At 36.4% G+C, this 12,164-nt stretch overlaps 2 pseudogenes; both read right to left on the minus strand.

Moving 5' to 3' along the window:
* Positions 1–2,200: 2,200 nt before the first annotated feature.
* On the minus strand, positions 2,201–2,548 carry LOC101965335 (biogenesis of lysosome-related organelles complex 1 subunit 5 pseudogene; annotated as a pseudogene).
* Positions 2,549–8,876: 6,328 nt separating this feature from the next.
* On the minus strand, positions 8,877–11,195 carry LOC144376869 (52 kDa repressor of the inhibitor of the protein kinase pseudogene; annotated as a pseudogene).
* Positions 11,196–12,164: the final 969 nt, after the last annotated feature.

A 12,164-nucleotide genomic window follows, 5' to 3' on the forward strand; every position in this document is an offset into this window, starting at 1 on the left:
CTGATTTTTCTAAATATAAAATAGTGCTTTAAAATCTATTATTTAGCGGGATATGTAGGATGTACATCTCATTTTTCAGAAAAAATACAGTCTGTGGTGTCTGAATAGTATAGCCAATTTATAGTATAGCCAGTGATATTAATAAAAACACAGAATAGTATGTCTCCTAAAGGACAGACTGCTAACCAATTTACCCAAATTCCCCCTAAATGTAATATAATATAAAATATGCTTTCTAATGTCAATAGCAATGTAGACAAAACTAACAACTGCAATATCCCCGCCCTCTTTATAGTTCCTATGAAAACCTATATTAGCATTAGCTATCTTGATAAACATACTTTCCATATATTGTAAAGTCTATTATTTACTTAAATATGGATTAAGAGTAATGTTTTCTTTCCTTTTAGTCTAAGGTAAAATTGATTACATTTCAAACCATCTTTAGTTTCTATGTAGCTGATAAAGTTATTTTTATATGCTTTAATGTAGCATGACAAATGCAAAACAAAAAAAGCAGTTATTCTAATAGTCATTAGAATTGTTGAGAAATATTTATTATGATTTTTAATATGTTTTAATAGAAATCATTCACTGTGAAAATAACATTTTCTAGATTGGTGAATAGAAATATAACTTTTATTTTTTAAAGATATATAGAGGATAAAAATCATTGTTTGAATACTAACAGAGAAAAATTCAATCCACATTTATTGCTGGATATTTGAAGTTTCCATGTGGTCTATACTAAAAGAATTAATCAAATTTTGGTGTACAGTGGTTTATAACACCTAGAAAAATCTAGTTTTTTCAATTTTCAAAAAATTGCTCAATATAGAGTTTCCAAAACAATTTTTCTATTTCAGATTCTTTTTTTTTCATCTCCTCTATTAACTTTAATCACATTTTCAACATGCAGCCAAGAATGAAGCTTTGACAGAAAGCCATAAGTTTACACAGTCAAGCACTGTCAGTTTTCTGCAGTCACAACACTGAGATAAGATGAGAGAGTTAGATATTTTCTTTCTTGTACCCTTTTTGACTTAAAAGCAATGAAAACTATTACAAAGATTTGGCCATACCTCAAACTCATTTTACATAAGTCTCTTGAAATTATTGCATTTACTTTTGCTTGGTGTATGGCAAACAAAATCAACTTAGTTCTTCAATTCAATTTCTAAATGCAGAATTTTAAGAATCACAGTGATGACAAAATTGGTACATTTCATCATAATACACCTGCTTATGAGAACAGACGTGAACATTAAAAAGAATTCACATTTAACACGGATCATTTGCCACATAGACAAACACTTCTGGTTCATTCAGAGCCAGAATGCTTATATGGTTCCCGAGGAACTCCTTGGCAGAATTTGCTTATTACTCATTAAACAGTTGAACATGTATAGACATTATTTATCTTATAAAGCTTATCCACAGGAAAACAGACACAAAAATGAGGTAAATACTATGGGCAAGATTGTGATTCTTGGAAAAAGGCTAAAAGCCAAAATATATGTTTGGTAAGATTTTCCTCCTAAGCATGTTTCAAAAGCTGAAAATACCAAGAGCTATAAGGCCACAAAGCTTAACACACATGCGTCTTGTCCTCCAGGGAAATGCAGGACACTCTGCTGCATTGCAAAATCTGATCTTTCCCAATAGGCAGTGCGAGCAACACTGCAGCTATCTTTGTCATAGTGGAGACAATGCTTTGATCATTCCTTCTTTTAAATGTGATCTTTGTTCCAAGGCCAGCTGTTTGTTTACATTATGCATGGAATGACACTTTATGCATCTTTAAGTCTCTTACTACCTGCCTTTAAGCTACAGTAATTAACATCAACCCTCTATGAGAATGTGTTGAATTATCTTTCTAAGAAGTCTGTAGTTATAGTTCTCTCAGCTAATCAGAATTTGATCAGAAAACAAATCAAATTCTTACAAAGGGTAAATTCATCCCATTTTTCCCCCTCTTCTTCCCCATTCAAATTATCATATTTAGGCACTTAAAACAGGAATGGTATAGCACTCTTCTATTGGCCATTCAGTCAGGCTCCAGCTGCAGTTTCTCTGTGTGCCTCTGTAAAATGCCACTGAAGGTATTCTAAGCTTGAAGCAGAGGCTAAATTTTGGTGGGAGTATTTTGTGGAGGAGTCAATATCTTCTCTTTCATTTGTCAATGTTGTGGTTCAAGTTCTTAAAAAGGTGAGAATTTTGCTAGTCCTTTCTCCATCTCAGCATATTGCTCTTTAAGCCTCTTAATGGTTCTTCTGTGTTTTTCATCCACCTCAGCGTGACAGTGGGGTTGTTCTTTCATGAAATCCTCCCACTGGAGTTGATGCTGTTTCTCAGTAGCTATTAAGTGGTCATGATACATCTTTCTTCATTCCTGTTCCCTCTGCTAGAGTCTACAGATGGAGTCATTAGATGCTTGCAATCTCTGGAGAACTTATTTCAAGTTGTCCTGCATCATTTGTCTGCATTTGGGAAGAGTATGTTCATTTGTTTCATGAATCATAGTCTTCCAGTTTTCAAGAACACACATTCTTCAGCAAAGACCAAGTTAATAATTTGAAGAAAAATGTGATCTTAGCAAAGACCACGTTTTTATTCAAATTATTTTAAAAAATAATAATGAGTTTCACCTTCTATAACTGGTCTGTGATCCAAAAGCCTTGAATGAATTTCTCCAAGATCCTTGATAATGATAGCGCTGAGCCCACAGTCCCCAGCAAGTCCCTTTTCTTGCTGCTGCCGCCACCAGGAGCAACCTCACAACCCACAGGGCTCTCTGTCCCTCCTTCACTTATCCCGACTGGCCACTATTTCAGATTCTTAAGAACAAAATGCTCTTTCATGGTCAGACTGTGGAGTGCCATCAATTACTTGGAGCACAGAATTTTTTTTCTGAATATTAGTTAGGAGACAAAAACTTTCCAGAGCAAAGAATATCAGAAAAGTTTAGGGGATTCACAGAGAAAAAGGGTTTGTGGCCTGGTCAAGAATCCTAAGGAAACCTTAAACTGACTAAGAAAAAACACCAAATAATTATGTATCAATCCCCAAATAATTAAATTATTTATTGACTATCAAGGCAAGATTTTTTTGTAAAGAGTAACAATAGGTGTTCCTTAGCAGAAACAGACAAAGAGAATAAAAGAAATAGTTTTATTTTTCCTAATCTGCTTTTCATTAGCCAAACATCCAGGCCCATTGCAAAATTAATCAATAATGTGGGATTCTGGATAGATGATTATGCAGAAGAGGTGAGGAGGCTGAGTAGCACAGCATGTGATGTACCATGGTTCAGCAACAGTGCCTTCTCTATACAGGAAGGGCTACTTCAAAGAGATGACTAAAGCACTATTATAAGACAGCTACCTATATTTTAATTTTAAACTTTCTTTCTCATTTGCTGATGACCAATGTCCTCTATTCTTAGTTCCATCCTCATATTTTAGTCTCACAGCCTTGACTTTTTATAATTTAAAAAATGGAAAAGAATCAAAGCAGTGGCAGTTAGCACAACACATTGCAAAAATAAAACACCATACTTAGAGTGAAATCTCAGAATAGCAATTGAAATTCTAGGGGAGTTTAGGGCAAGAGATATCCTAAAGTTAACCCAACTTAAAAATTGTTCACCAAGATACAGGGATAGATATGGGCATGGCACTAATTTGAGTAAAAAATCTGAAGTGAGTTATGGAGATCGTTTTTGTACATATCAACTTTGGGCTTCATCTAAGTAGAAAACAATCTATATTGTCATAAAACAATGAGAACCATTCAAGGGAGCATTGGTAGCTCAGGGAGGAAATTCAGTGAAGAGAAAAGTGCAATGTCTTCAGCTGATGCTGACCTAGATAATCCCTTAGCTTTTTTCAAATCACTTTCTTCACATGAAAAATGAAATAATTATACTATCAACAAACTAATCTTATTATATATCTAACAATTTATTTTAAATATTAAATTATAAGATAGATACAATTAATTTATGGGTGTCAATTTTGTATCTTGCTATTTTGCTGAATTGATTTGTGAGTTTGTCAGAGAGTGACAAACTGGCTTAACCTATTACCAATTTACTAGTAATAACAGAAAATAGACACAGATGGAGTGGTCTGTAAACAAGGAGCCCAGAAAAGAATCCCAGACACACAAGGTGAACTGGATCATTCAGTGGAAAGGCCACATGTCAGCAGTTCAGGTGTCTATGGGGAGGCTGGCCACACTGCAGATGGCCAGGTGAGTGTTGGATTCTGTCACATGGGTCTCAGCTCACTTGCCAGAGTCTGCCAAGGTTTTGTAAAACTGCATGCACCTCTCTGCCCCATGGACACCTGGCCCAGCTTGGGCAAGAAGACAGAGTGCTTGTCACATGGGGTGAAGAAATTGAATGGCAAGAAAGAATGTACTCGTTTAGTCCCGGTTGTGGGAGGGTCCTACACTATGAATGTCCCAGGCCTGTCTTCCAAGTCCACACCATTGTACACAATTAGTAAAACAAGCTTTGTGTATGATGTTTAGATGAGGAGAGAGATGGGAAAGCAGCAATTCCTGAAATAGCCACCAAAGTATTCACATAAATAGAAACACCCATTCTTTTGATGTTGTTTTTGTTGTTGTTGTTCTTTTAATGATTTCTAACATTATGTGGTGTCCGCGTGAGCCAAGCAGAGCCCAAGGCATGAGGACAACTGACCACAAAACAACCCACGGGTGCCTACCTTGTTTACCATCAGCATGACTTGAAAGCAATATGGATTTAGACATCTTTTCATGTCAGTGAATTTTAAATTTCCCTGGTAATCTCTTTCCTTCTTTCTGAACTTGTGCATACAGCATGTGTCCATTCCTGCAGTTGTACTCTGGATCATGAAGTATTAATAACCTAGCTTTTTGCTTTATCCATTTAGGTGCAAATCATAGCCCAAATCATAATTTCCAGTAAGTATCTGTTTTCCTCAAACCATTTTCTGATGCTCTGAGAGTTTAGATTATGTAAGAATCTAGGTTTTAAATTCAACAGACTCCTGTCTTTCCTGAAATTGCTATAATTTGGCTGATCCTTACACAAGAATGGCAATGTGCTTGTTTAGGCTTGGAAAACTTTTACAGGAAAAAACTGTCATAATAATAAAAATTGTTAATTGCTTTCAGGGATCTTGACCTTTCAGGACAACTAGATCAGATATAAACATATACCCCAGATTGCCGGGACCTCCAGGAGGAGCCTGGTATACAAAGGTGTCTGCAAGCAGGGAGGCAGTTCTCACTGTGAAATCCCTATGCCAACTGTCTGCAATTTATAATTCTATTTTTTAAAAAAAAATTTTCAGTGGTGGTGATACATCCCAGGGCATTGCACATAGCAGCATCTCTACTACTGAGCTACATGCCCAGCCCCTGCAGATGGGGTTTATAAAGAGTAGGCCACTCTCTATTGCCAGGGTCTCAAGCCTACCTTATAAATGAAGAGGCTAAGGCACACAGCCAGGGTCCTATCCCCTTAGCCAGCTGCTGACTTAATCTGGTTTTGGACTTGGGCCTCTTTCTTCTAGCACAATGGCTGACCGACTGCCACTGGATTAGGAGTTCTCCTCTGAACTGCAAATGCTGTCATTGTGTACAGGGAGAATTACTTATTTCATTGTCAATTTTTTGAAAAAAGGAAAGACTCAGTCTCCTTCATTTCCCATGCAGCCACATTGAATAGCTGTGGCTTCACATTCAGCCATTCTGGGCAGTGGCATGAACACTGTGTTGTTGATAATCTGCTCAGTCTGTGCTGGTTTCTGTTTCCCTGGGGTTTCTGTTTCCACAGGGTGGTGTGCTGTGGGGCAATGTTGAGAGTGCAGGCAGCCTACTTGAGAAGGTTTCTGCTGAAATATAGTGCTGGAACAAATCCTTAATGATCATTCCTACAAAGGATGATTAGGCAGAGAAGTTGCATCAAGCACATACTGATGGGCTTTGGGGAAAGCATAGATCCTTCAGAAGTTATTGCTTTTTCTGTAATTTATGTCTTATATATTTTATAATGAATATATTTTATTTATTATTATATTATAAATATATAGTAGGGACTAGGGATGTAGCTCAGTATATAGTATTTGCCTAGCACATGTGAGGCTGTGGGTTCAATCCCTAGCATTGCAAAAATAAATAAAAATAACAAATACTACTATAAATATATACTCTTACAATTTATATATAATTTATTATATAAATGTGAAATATTTTCACAGACATGATACATTACACATTTATATAATTAAATATTTATATAAAATACTTCACACCATTTTATGTTAATTTCCTTCTCATTTTAAATTCTGAGTTAAATCAGAACATTCATGTAAATAATTTGGGCATTTGTGGTATGGCAAAAGCTTTTTCACTTGTCAGAGTGAACCAGACGAAGGTGGGTTTTTTTGTGTGTGTGCTGGGGGGAATATTGTATATAAATGTACCTGGAGAAATAGATCTTCTTATTTCTTTTTGCTATAGTAAATAAATGATATACTTAGTTAGCAATATGTATTTAGATATATTTTCATGACAGTATATTTTAAATTTCCCTGGTAATCTCTTTCCCTCTTTCTGAACTTGTGCATACAGCATGTGACCATTCCTGTTCTGATTGGCATTTCTAATGTGCCCACCGACAGTGCTATACTGATTTCCCTAGCCATGTGCCTTGGAACCTAAGAATGAATTCCTCTAGGACAGATTCTGAAGAGTAAAACATACTAAGGCACACTGTTTACCTTTTTTATATTTATTCTTTAGTTGTAGTTGGACACAATATCTTTAATTTATTTATTTATTTTATGTGGTGCTGAGGATTGAACCCAGGGCCTTGCCTGTGCTAGGCAAGCACTCTACTGCTGAGCCCCAGCCCCAGCCCACACAGTTCACCTTTGTACATGGTAGTCCTTATCCACAGCTTTGCTTTCTAAGCTTTCGTTACCCTGAGTCAGCTATAGTCTGAAAATATGAAATGGAAAATCCCAGAAATAATTCATAAGTTTTAAGCTATGTGCCATTCTGAGAAGCATGATGAAATCTCATGCCGTCCTCCTCCATCACCTGGAGGATGAATCATTTCTCTGTCCAGCATATCCATACTATATATGCTACCCACCCATTAGTCACTTTAGTTAGCCGTCTTGATTATTGCATTGAATATCATGGTGTCACAGTGCTTATGTTCAAGTAACCTGATTTTACTCAGTAAGAGCCCCATGGCATAAGAGAAGTGTTATTGGTGATTCATATTTGCCAAAGAGAAGTGAAGTGTGTTTTTTTTTTAAGTGAGTTTTTAAATATAGACAAAGCAAGAAACCACATTCACATAAATTTTATTATAGTATGTTGTTATGTTCTTTTTTATTATTAGTTATTATTATTAATCTTTTACTGTGCCCATTTATAAATAAATTTTATCACAGTATGTGTATAAAAAAAACAGAATATATAGTTTGTGGTGCTATCAGTGGTGTATCAAATGAGGATGTGTACACAGTATATGTATGTGCATAATTTTAAAATAAATTCCTAGACCTTTTCCTAAAGCCCTTGCACCACCTATAACATCATGGGTCTGGTCACTGCACATATTTGCCAATATTTGTGGTGGTTAGTCTTTATAAGTTTAGCTATTCTCTGGATATATTTCTCACAGATAAAGGGAAACTTTATCTGTGAGAAATATATCCAGACAACAACCCACCACAACATAAGAAAACATGGTTCTCTTTATCTTCCATAAGTTGATTTCCAAATTAATTAATTTTGCCACTTTGAAGGATGAAATAATGTTATCTAACCTGCTTTATTCTCCATTTCCCCATTATTGGTGAGGCTGAGCCTGCGAATGAGAAGTTCTTGTCACTGATTGCTGGCATTTATCACTTACCTCATTGGATTCTCTGTCAATTTTCCCTTTATGTTGTTTCTTAATGATTTTATTTTTTTAAACAAAATTCACATTTTATTTAGATTGAAATAAACTATACAAAATTGATTTTATTCACCAAAAATAACAGCAATATTTTCTGTATTATTTCTAGATAAACCGTGAAATATTTATTTTGTAGGTTTTCTAGGTTTTGCTTATAAATCAAGACGAGGCAGTCGATATAGTCATGGAAAAAGAAAACAGACAAATTACCCATATCCACAGCCTCTGATTCTGTCTTGACCGTGAAGCAGAAGTGTTCACCATTTACTTGCTAAAATGAAGGTGTAGGCTTATGAAGACATAGGCTCAACAAAGGAATGTAAACAGCAACAACCAGATGTGGAACAACTACGGCAAGCTCTTCCACTCAAATTTTAACTGTAACTTGTTCTTTAAGTTCTTTTGATAAAGACAAAATCTATATTGAAATCTGTTTGGTGAGCTCACAACTCTGGTTAATTCCCTTAATTGTCCATTACAGATTTTAACACACTTAAAACTCCTAATAGTCAAAGGTCAACAGTAGGCTTCATTGTAACATTTCATAAGATGCACTCTTTTCTTATACCTCCTCAAAATTTATTTCTTCAAAATTGTTAATAATACCTGACAACTGGATCCATGGTAATAATACATTTTATAACCTAAAAAAGTTAACTAAAACAATTTCAGAGTGTTACTAGCAGAGGTCACACAGAGGTAAAATGTGGTACTTCCAATGTAGTCTTCTGGAAGAACAGACAATTTTTCAAAGCATGAGAGCTCAAACAGGTGCCATGTACATAGGCAGATTACCAATGGCTAATATATTCATGAGGCCTGTAGGCAAAGATATTCAGTGATAAGTGACCTACATATACCTTACGGCTTTTCTTCCAAATAGCAAATATAAGAGAAAGCTCATTTAAAAAGTCTTTTAGGAATTTTCAACAGTTTCTGAATTATCTGTAGGAAGCTCTGACTTAGTTGTATATAGTTTGATATATGTGTCTACCATTAAATCCAGATCATGTTTTATATCAAAATTTATGTTAAGCAAAGCCAAGTTACTTGACCTTTGGTCTGTCAAAGTGTTCCTCAAGTATGCTTTAAGACGCTTTCGTCCATTTTCATAGCATTCACTCTCAACCTTCATTACAGGAAGAATACACAGGACCTTCAGCAAAGCACATACATTAGGAAAAAACTTGATATCAGGCAAATGAAGGGCTTCATAAATGGTGGATGGAAACTCTATATCTTTCCCTCAATGTTTCCATTTGATTCTCCAACAGTGTAGCTCAGCTGAAAGCGTGTCAGGATTAGGCAAGTCACTTCTGTACATGTCAGCATGGTGCTCCTCTGATGTATTAAATTTGAGCTGTCCTATGACTGACGGTACAAGAGATAAGCATTTAAGAGCTTTGAGGTGCTGTTCTGAAAATATATCTTTAAGTTCCTGAATGATGTGTTCCACTGTTGGAACACTTAGGGTTTCTTTATAGTAACTTTCAGAGGTTAGCTGAGATTCCAGGTTACCCTGCTGAGCCCTACGAAATTTCCAAGGAAGTTTCATCTGAATATCAAGTTTGGTTGCCAAATTTGTTGCTTCCTCAAACCAAAACTCATGATAAACTTCAATATTTTCCATTACTTCATTGAGTGCAGTTAAGCTACTGGCAGCAAAGAAGACATCAGAAGTTTGTCCCTGGAGATTTTTCCCAAAGGCTCTTGTAAAAGATAAGACATTTTTAAGAACAACAATGGTAACAATGAAATCAAAATCTGTTACTGCACTACAGAGTACAAATGCTCGACCAGTTATACAATTATTCCATCTAATATTTGTGACACTATTTATACCATCTAAACATAAAACAAGTGCTTGCAGGAGATCTACCAAAATTTCAAAAGCATCATGCCTGCCTGTCCACTGAGAATGGCAAATTTCCTTCAGTTCTTTACCTCTTCCTTCACTGTTCTGAAAAAGAACAGAAATTACATTGTCAAGTTCTAATAGCAGTTGTGGTGATCGATGGAAAAGAGAACAAACTTCTTCAATTGTTCCTAATGCAACAGATACCCCCCATCACAGGCACTGATTTTGCCAAACACATCTATAAGGCACAGGAAGAGCAGAGTGTGTAGACAGCTTGAGGGTATTTCTCTAAAAGTCTGGAAGCAACAACTTTCATTTTGGAAGAGAATCTGCTAGACACAATGTAAGCCTGGCAACGACAATACTCCATATTTAGTCCCCACTTCTCAGTTATGGTAGTGTGAAATTTCACAGCCAAAATTTCATAAGGAAGGAAGCCCATAAATTCCTATCTCAAGTTATGAGACTCATCTACAAACCTCTCCAATACGGGAAGGTGCTCTTCCCCTGCTATGTCCACTACATCATCAGTGATAATGGAAAAGAAGTGCGAGTCGAGTCTCTCACTTCCCTGAGGGTTTCTTCCTGGATGCAACTCTCACAGATCTCCAGCATCTGTTTCTGTTGTGTTTTTGAACAGAACAATGTGTTAACTGCTGTAGTCTCAAAGCGTTTTCTCAGGACCTCTTCACCAGAATTTATGCGGCACTCCAACAGGGCCTGAAAGTTATCAGGAGTGAAGAGACCTTCTGGGATTTCATCAGCCTCATGCCTGTCCAGAGGTATATTTTGTTTTCCCATAAGAATCAAAATTTCAAATAAGGATTTTAAGTACTCTGTGTTTTCCTTCTCTTCAAGGGTTAAAGGCAAAATATCTTCATCCTGTTTATCACCCCCTTCTTCTGCACTGGGGTTCTGAGCATTGCTATTTTTTGTTTCTTTATGTTTTTGTTCCTGTTCAGAAGTTTCATCAATTTTTTTCTGTTTCAGTGTCCTGATTTCATCTTCACTCAATTCTTTTATTCGTTTTCTGTGTCTACTATGTGGATTGTTCAAATGACTAGTAAGATCAAATATTGTTGATATTGCATTATCTCGAAGTACTGTCCTATAAGGACTAGTTCTACAGATCATAGAGGTCTCCAAGTGTTTGGCACATAATCGATAATGTTTATTTAGTTGATCAGGTGTTTTATCTTCCAAGTCAGCTCTTCTACAATTCTCCACCCACTTCTGGCATCTGGCCGGATCCCGCGGGAACCTGAAGAAGGCCAGGACGGACTGCGTGCTCTTTCACGTGCAGTTGGGGGCAGCACAGAAGTTCTGCATCCTCGCCCGCCTGCCGGCTGGCCCAGCCCTCCCCTCCCCGCCTTTTCAGGGCAGCCACCTGCCCCTCGGGGCTGGGGAGGGGAGCCAGGCCAGCGGGCCGGCTGGGGAGGGCCAGCACGCGGGGAGGGGCGGGCGCGTGAGAAGCCTTAATTATTTTAAATAATTATTCCTATCTTATTTCTTAGTCATATAGAAATTAAACTCTTTTATTATTTATAAATAATTTATGGGTTTTCTTATTATATCTCATTAAAAGAACACCCCAATTTCCTTGAAATATCCTGATGGTGTTTTGGTTAGAATTTTAATGAATATTACTTAAATTTGGTGAAAACACAAAATTTAAATTGAATTTTCCTATCAAGAACCACTTCATGTTTTAAGGCATTGTGATTTTCCTAATAATGTATTATGAGATATTTCAAATATATGAAAACAGAAGGAATTTTATAGAGAACATCCATGTACCTGCCACACACGTCCTAACATTTACATTTTACTCTGCTAGCTTTCTTGCTTCTCTTTTTCACCTACTCCTCCATCCATACCATCAGTCCATCTTATTTCTCATTCATTTCACAACATGTTGCAATTATTTTAAACTTACCCTAAAATAGTTCAGGATAGATATCATTAAGGAGTTTTATATTTGTTTCCTATTCCCATTTCTACTTGTTTAGTTCAAGTTTACATACAATGTAATATACAGTTTTCAATATCACCAATAAGAGCTTACAGGCCTCTACAGTAAACCCCTATCCCAGTACAGAACATTGGCATGCTAGAAAATTTAGCCATAGAACTTCCCAGTCACTCCTCTTTCCATGCACCCACTGTACTGTTTATTTTTTTTTTCTTCATGGATGAGTTTTACCTATTCTCGAACTTATGGAAATGAATGCTTGCAGCCCATAGCTGTGTAAGCCTGCTTCCTTCACTTAGCATGATGTTTTTGAGATTCATCTACACTGTAGGTGTGGCAGTGGGTTATTGCTGTTCATT

The sequence above is a fragment of the Ictidomys tridecemlineatus genome, chromosome 4 (assembly GCF_052094955.1).
Source record: "Ictidomys tridecemlineatus isolate mIctTri1 chromosome 4, mIctTri1.hap1, whole genome shotgun sequence".
NCBI lineage: Eukaryota > Metazoa > Chordata > Mammalia > Rodentia > Sciuridae > Ictidomys > Ictidomys tridecemlineatus.